Source organism: Patella vulgata, chromosome 3 (assembly GCF_932274485.2).
Source record: "Patella vulgata chromosome 3, xgPatVulg1.2, whole genome shotgun sequence".
In the NCBI taxonomy this organism is placed as follows: domain Eukaryota; kingdom Metazoa; phylum Mollusca; class Gastropoda; family Patellidae; genus Patella; species Patella vulgata.
In genome coordinates, this window is record NC_065881.2 from 63,832,566 (window position 1) to 63,841,791 (window position 9,226).

Here is a 9,226-nt window from a genome sequence, read left to right on the forward strand (position 1 = left end):
GCTTCCTGATGAAATTATATTGAAACATGTAGAAGCAAATTTGTGTTATTTTTATATTTTATACTATAATATATTAATAATCTATTAAGCCCTTTTTTCTTCTAATAAAGGTTAAAAATAAATGGCTTTGAGAGCTGTGCTTTTTATAACATGCAGTCTCCAGGCATCGGCCAATGGACTTCGGTAGCTCAGAGGAACCGTACTTCGAACTGGGCCAACATCATAAACAAATGTTTACCTGGGGTAATAGTATATACGTCTTCAAGGCGGAATACAAAAGGATGTCAGGGAATGCGTAGGGCTTCATGCACCAATTTAAAAACTAATATATTTCCTTAAATTTTATACTGTCATCAGATGACAGTTTCATTTGTAAAACTTATACCTTCGTCATAGCGAGGTTTGATTTATTAATATTATTTTACAATGAATACAGATGGTAAATAAACCATAGCTTTTCTAATTTAAGTGATCTGTTCAGTGTCATGTACATGTATATTGGAGTTGGAAATATCAAGTTCAATGAAATGTAATGCACAAAGCAATCGAATTTTTTACCCCTGAGTATAAAACACGTTTGCAGCTGACCCAACAGGTTGGGGAGGCCTAGAGGTCTAGAGTGTCGCACTTCGAGCTCTAGCTGGACGGTCACCTCTGGCTGTCGGTCATGGCTGCGATCCTTGGTGTGAGCGTATGTGGCTTGGAGATGGGGACTCCTTTTCAACATCGTGCGTTTGTTCCGGGTATTCCGGATTCCTCCCACAGGAAAGACCCCTGCTGCCCTGCAGGTGCGCTAAGAATAATGAAATAGGACAACTGTTCTGCGATCTCAGCATCGGTGGAAGCGGACGTTAAACACTAGTAGAAGAAGATGAAGCCCCAACAAATTACTGGCAACCTTGTTCTGCATCGCCTCCAGCAATAACAAGATGCGCAAATGGAGAAGTACAACAACGTACTAGTTTAGCATACCCTGCCCTATACAAAACTATGGTACTATGTTAGGTCTCAGGGTTGCCTACTTATTACAGATTCGGGCAATTTCGGGCCACGTGTACCCCACTTTTGCACTACTTGGCCCTATAATAAACATCTATATTTACATGTTATCGTTTACTATTAATAGATAATTAATAATCCTACATGGTAGTTAAACAATAGCCAGGTATTATGTATTATCTATCTATTGTATTCTTATCATGTATTGCCTATCTTCTGGTTTTAATCCTTTAATCACTCTCTGTGGAACATGTATCTTATCATACATATCAATTAGTACTTGATTTTGTGGAAAGGACATGGTAGCTTTTGTACTAGATTTGGAATAATACAGCTTCATGTTCGAGACTAAAGTTCGAGTTTACTTCATTGAATAAAATCCATCATCTTAACATTACAGCCTGTCTCCATCCGTAAGATAGTGTCACGGTCCGTGCAAAAGAAATGCGGACAGATGGGTATGATTATATTACTGACTTTAAAAAAAATCAAGTTACTTGTTTGAAAGGATTTCTGGGCTATACGTATTACTAGCACTAAATTCATTAAAGGACGAAGTGATGAAAAGTGAAATATTAGACCAGGAATAAAAGCCAATGAATAAAAGCCCAGGTAACAATAATAATATTGCTTATGTATTATGACACATTGGCCTACTATATCCGGTTCCCTTGCTACATAATATGTTTGAAGATCGGATTAAAGACCAACTCACACACACAAAACATAATTAACATGAATATGTTGTTTTTTTTTATCAAAATATGTCAATAACCGTAGTGTCGCGGCCATGATAACTCGGCATAACGATTTGTTATAGACATTCTTGCCAAGTCATTTAACAAATAAGACTGGTTGGCGACCATTTAATTATTACAGACTTCTATATGACAATTCCTAGTGTTTGTCCACCAGCTAGAAAATCGTGTTGACAATCTGCAGAATTTGAACATAAATCAATCAAAAAAGCTTAACATCTGTGTACAAATCAATAACTTTGACATGATTTATAACAAGAAACTGTAAAATCGTTTCTAGGAATCCTGCGCTTCCTTATTCAAACCCCAGAAAAGTAAATAGACTTGCTCTTGGCAACCTTATGATTATAGTCGACCTACGTAGAATAGAATCATGATTTTTAGAAACTGTACGTACATAAATGATGTATCACTAGATATAACAAGGCGTGGCTACGGACCTTGAGCATCTTATCACACCCTTTTATTTATCAGTGCTATTTGACAAAGGTATGCAGACTTTTCACTCCAGGAATATAGCGAGTACGAAATTATTTCTGATCAAGATAAAGCGGTTTTGCGTAATTTTGAAACAGGCATTATACACTGACAAATTGATTTTATCGCTTATGAAGAAAATAAATTTAGCGAGCTATCACATTCTTGGTCTAATGAGTAAGTGTCACTAAGTGTTGATGACTGCTAGGGAATTAAGATAATTCTAAAATAATTCGCAGTAAATTTGGCTTCTATGCTTTTTGACATGTAGAAGGATAGAAATGAAATATCATTAACGCGCTGGCTAGCAATCTTATACAAAAACAATATGGCGGCATAAAATCAATAAAACATGATGGGAGATATTGTTGGACCGAAAAATCAGTCTTTTTAGCAAGACTACTTTCTTTATTGTGTATAGACTGGAAGTCTATATTATTATTTGCCCTTTTGTGTGGAATAGTGTGCCGTCAATCTATATATCTCAATCCATAATTATTAATTGTGAATGTTGAACCAAGAACAAATTCTTTAATACGTATCTCCCTTTACCAAGAACATTTCATTTCGTATGTTCTACATTTATAAAATGGGAAATTCAGTTCGGAAATATAAATTTTTATACACATTGCATGTAAATTTAGCAATACTTTCCCTTTAAAATATAACAAAAAGTAAAAACACTATAAAATATATTTATTAAATATGTAGAAAAATGACCCGGGTGTTTTAAATTTTAAAAGGTCGTAGAGTAAACTGTTTTAAATTTTAAAAAATACATTTAATAATATTACAATATTTATTATTTCGCTTGTTTTTTTTTTGGGTTTGTACCCTGCCTAAGTTTTTAGTTAAAAAAAAAGCACTGGAGAAAAACAATCACTAATGCTCCGTAAATTAGAAGCAAATGTTTTTAATTAATGTATGTACCCAGCTCCATTAGGCTAGTAATTAGACCATTAGTGTTACGGTGTTTTATAAGACATGTGAACCGGAATTACATATATTACTGTCCGTTTCCGTGTACATGTACAATTTGTATTTACACTAATGCGTTTCTCCATTACAGTGTCTTGTAACTAACTGTTTACCTCTTAATAACAAGTACGGAATTTCCATTGTTTTTCTTCTCGTTTAACTATCGAGGCTGGAATATAGCCATCTAGAAATAGTCATGACAAATGTAGACAAATTACTCAATAGTGAAATAGTTCCGGTGATTTATGCCATGCCTGTCGTATTTGTTGGTAATAAACTATAAAATAAGCATCGCGAGAAACATACATCATGCAACCAGACATAGATATATAGACTTGTACTTATTGTCATCACAAATTCTTACTTCATGCCCATCAAATTATCTAGTATAAACAACCAGGATATCTTCGCCAATAACTGTATTATGCATCTCAGCAAAAAAGTGGTTAAGGCTAGACACAATTTTGGATTTGGGGGGATTCTGAAATCGCCCCAAGAACGTAATTTAAAGTAGCCAAGTCTCTAACTCAATATCATCCAAAGTCTTTCACATTGAAAACACGAATTATTTGTCAATTTAAATCAACATTGATGGTGTGATCTTGCCGGGAAAGGTGGGTTTCTGATATCCAATATTTAAGACAAAATAAACATTTTACCATATGTACACGAATCGTGTACCATAATTAGTTTCAGCGCCATTTGTAACAAGGGACAAAAAAGAACCAGACGCTAGAGACTGCCACTCAATTGAGACTTCTGGTGTATATCGCCGAACATAACTGATTTGAAATTAGAGTAAAAACGGAAACGATTGAATGTAAATCAGTTTATATACATTCAGATTACATTATTATATGCGTTGCAACCCAGGTCTCTGTCAATATCTAGGTCCCAAATGTTAGCCATTTAGCTCCTTTAATAACCATAGCCAAACGCAGTATCCGTGCCCTATGCTGGTTATAGAGCTACATATAGTATCTGTTTTAATTGTATTCAGCAATTGATCTTGGTATATACAGAACACAATTCTATGGAATACAACTATTGATTATTACTGGGCGACGTTTCGGCTGTCTTTATCTAGTTTCTATATATAACGACAGGATAAGCTAAAGCTGTGATCACACTGGAATAAAGGTGCACTTGGTGCATGTGAACGCAGATTATTGGTCCGAAAGTCCTGATAGCAGCTCAATGTTAACGCCGTGGTTCATTTAGAGGGGGTCCTGCTTCTCGCTAAATATCTATTCAACATCCAGCGTTCCCATACACCAAGTGGATTTTAATGCTAATGTGACCACATCCTAAGGGGACTCTCATCCACTCATTAATAAACGGTAATTGTGGACAGGGTCAGTGCACATGAGGACGAAACGAAATAACTTATATTAGATTTAATTAGAACCATGTAGACGAAATTAACTGAATATATAAATTTAATTATGCGGTGTATAAAATTAGAACCATAAAGACGAAACGAAATATGTAAATTTAATTATGTGATGTAGAAAATCAGATCCATAAAGACGAAACGAAATAAATATATAATTTATTTAGATTGATACGATATATATACTGTATAAAGGTTAATAGGTGCGAATTCAGGGTCTCCGAATAGAAAGCGAATTCTAAAGAAATGCCAACACGCATTAAAAAAAGATTAGAAGCTCTACCCCACTGAGATTCTCATATTTTTCATAAATTTAATTCAATCCACTTAGTTAACAAAACCACGTGATAACCAAAGTAAAATTCAGCCACATTCATAAATTCAAAGAAATTAAAAATACCCAAGGCTTTTGATTAGAACATTTTTCATTACAATAAGACCACGGCTTAGTACCAATGGAAAATCCCATCAAAGTCGCCAGAATAATGCACAAAAATATTCCTTTATTTTGTAACAAGCTGGTATTCTTTAGAAGTTCGGCATCATCAAATATGGCGCTGGGACTGTTGAATATACTCTACATTTATGTATAATTCATTTTGTTGACATAAACCAAAAAGCTTCTATGTATTGTCAATATCACTTTTATCCCGACTTCTTGTTGCGTTATTTGAAAAAGCACTCGAGAATTGCCTGGCAGGGGAAAGTTTATGAAAACAATCGCTCTTCGTATAGTTCTTGAAATAACGAACAGCTTAAAACACATATTTACCCAAACAAGAAAATACTCGATAATTCTTGAATGCTTTGTCAATTTTCTCCCATTTATTAATGAACTGCACGTAAAATCAACATTTACCGTTAGACATATCTATATATACGTTAAGTACTGAGTGTTCAAAGTGTTTATTTGTGGGGTTTAATGAGGGTTTAATGAGTCTACGAGTGTGGTTTGGGTGTATTTTGTTTTTTTCTACGTCATCATTGACCTAGCTACATTAGAGTAGATATTGTATATATATTAGTTGTTATTACATATAACAGATGTATATATTACACATAGAATAGGTGTGTTTGTTTTATTTGTCATTAATGAATTGTGTTTTTCTCCCCTGTAATATATATTACCATCTCTACTTCATCAACCATATTAATATATCTGCCTAGGAATACAAAAATGGCATTACACTCTACCGCCATGAGCTGCCCTAGTCAAGGACACACCAACCGCATCTTTTAAATCTAATTTCATTCCGTTAATAGCTAAAAGGAAATTTTATACCCGCTTCCATACTATGCATTTCTTATATTTAGTAACCAATTAAAAGAGGAGTCAAAAAATGCGGCGCTCCATAGTCTCTGGATTTCATTTTTTTCCGTTCCGGAATATAACTGTCAGGATCAAATTTACAATTAGTGTATATGGTTGGACAATGCAGTTTCTAAAAGTGGGACCATTTTATGTTTCAATGACTATGTTTGCAAGAGATATGGTGTAAAGCTATAGGGCACGGTATAACGGTATAAATACATTATACAAATAGTAAACATTCACTGCCTTGTGCACAACAGCCGACAACTGAGGTTAACATTTTTTTTCTAGAACACAAATGTACTCGTCGACCTTTACGTGACAGGTTGTCGTTAGTTTTCCATTGTCGGAATCCATATTTTGTCAATTAGCGATAGCATAAAGATATCTGATCACCCATAAATCACTAGGTGATGTCTGTATCAAGTGAGACCACGCGGGGTTTCAATGACAGACATGTGACTCGACTAGGTAAGATGGAATAATATTGGTCTTCTGAACCTATATAATGAGTGCTGTTATTGTACTCGAACTGCGAGTTATTCAATTTATTCACCTGCTAGCAGCTTGATTGTAAGGTACATTCATACGAAACAATGTCTATCACATTTCATTGATACGAAACAATGCCTATCACATTTCGTTGATACCAAACGACAGGTAAAGTGATCAGAAGTAGAGTGCTGGTACGTCAACGTTGATAGGTTGTCATTATTGCAGATGAAAGACATGTTGTTGAAAGTAATGATCCGTTCCCAAGAGACAAATATCACAAGAAATATTTAACAATGGCTATAATTAATGACATTAGCTCTAAAGCAGATAAGACTTGAATGACATGGCATAGTTCATGATCCTCATGATTGAGAAAGCAATCAATGTAGAATATATTATGCACATACTTCAACATATTTTTTTTATAGGAAAGTCGTTTGCTGTATGTTGCAGTGATCAAGAGAATGAACCAACAACGATTCTTGACAGTTTTTGTCCTAACGTTAAACGGTATCTAAGTCTTTTTCTAGAGGCATTTTAATGTAACTTAAAAATTGATCAGAATAACTTGAAATATTAAGTTGTTCAACGTTAGTACCGACAGCTGCGAACTTGACAATACGACAATTCTATTGTAATGTGCTATTTTGTGCTATTTTTTTTCAGTATTAGAAATTGGAATTTTGTAGATCTTATCAATTAATACTTCGGTGTAAGACAATCAAAAATTCTGAATCAGATAGTACAATATTATAAAAAAAATCGTACACTACAAAGGGGCGACGGCACTATTTCTTCTAGAGAAGTCTAAATGCTGTTGATAAAATCTACATACTGTTGATCAAATCTACATACTGTTGATCATATCTACATACTATTGATGAAATCAACATTATGTTGATGAAGTGTACATACTACTGATAAAGTCTACATACTACTAACTTGTAACTTAATATTCTTTAGAGTGTAGTATATGTTTTATTATGCGACCCTTGTCACTTATAAGTGTCAATTTAAATCAACATTGAAGTTATGATCTTACTGGGAAAAAGAGGGGCTTCTGATATCTAATATTTAAGACAAAATAAACATTTTACCATAATGCGTTTCGGCGGCATTTGTAACAAGGGGCTCGAAGAACGAGGCTAGACATATTCCACAAGTCATGTCAAACGGTGGCCTCATATTTTTATCTGGAGAGCATGCACAAGCATGCGCAATAAATACAATCGGTGTAGACAGGAATATTCTTATCTAGAGAGCATGCGCAAGCATGCGCAATAAATACTATCGGTATAGACTGGAATTATCGGACACTAGAGGTTGCCATACGATTGAGAATTCTGGCGTATTTCTAGAACATAACTGATTTAAAATAAGAGTAAAAACGGAAATGATTGAATGTAAATCAGTCTATATACATCCACATTACATTTTTATATGCCTTGCGACCCATTTGTGTCAAATTTTAGGTCGCAAATATTAGCGATTTAGCGATTGATTTCTGGGAACAAGTAGCTAGTTTAAAGCCTCCGTGCTTCACATCATAAAAATAAAAACCCAAAGTTGAAAAACATCTTGACTTCGATGTTCACGGATCGAAACGAGTTATTCGTCAGTAGCTGACTGGCGTTCTAGTACCAACTAAATGACTTTATCAGAGGACTTCATGGGAACTTTAGCTGACTATAACATACACGATTGATCGATTTGATTAATTTTTGTATAAATATGATTTTTGATAAGAATAATTTTTAATGTGTATTTGAATTTTAGTCTGGAGTATTGTGGGAAGGAGGATGGGGTAGGGAAGTATATAAACCACTTAACATAATTTATGTCATTTGGGGACTAACACGCGGCATATTTTATATTCTTGCTCGCGGAATGTTTAAATTAGCCGATACGTAAAAACGAACAAAATTTATTTCTATTTTTGTTTTCTTTCTCTGACCCTGAACTATTATTGTATGCTGACTAAGGTAATTGTCTTCCAAAATTGGATCATCTTCCGAAAAATAGATACAAGTGCGCAGTTTTGATGTCTCGGCTTATTGGCCTTTCTATGTAAGCCCGGGGCGCCATGTCTTGGAGCCAAAACCAATCTTGTTATGGCAATGAATGCGAAACCCGCAGGATTTCTTGGCACCGGTTGACATATTTGGGTTCATTTTAAGAAGTCTTTGGTATAAGCCTAATTATAGCCTTCGGGTACGATGTGTAACCGTTTTTATCTTTTATGTACCTTTTTGGTCCCATGACATAGAGAATATACCTGCCAATAAACAAGTAAGTAGTAAAGGTTATCCAGAACAATAACTCAGTATATATTCCAAAACATTTATTTAGAATAATCGACGCGATTAAACTTTTCCTCGCTTTTTTGAGGGTGACTTATATTGTAGGAAATTGTACATATGGGCTAACACGTCATACCAAATCCCTCCCGGTAGACATGGAAGGACTGCCTATGTAAAATGCCCCCCCCCCCCGCATCTGCTAGTAAACCCAAACGTACCGAGAAATCTAAGGTCGTAGGACATGCGTAATTGAATTCCAGCTTTTGTATAGGGTACGATTATCCACGTGGAGAAGAAAATTGCAGTCGTAGCAGAAGGAATCACAGTCTATAGTGTCGGCTTCAGAATAGACTGAATTAAAATATTTATTCAAAAATCGGAATGTATTTTTACCTCTTTGCCGTGCTTACTTGAAGTTTTTTATGAGTAGTCACCTGTTAAAATATAGTTATAAAGCTATAAAGCAATTCACAATGTACGTGTAAAACGCTATTCGTCTCGTTTTCTGTGTGTA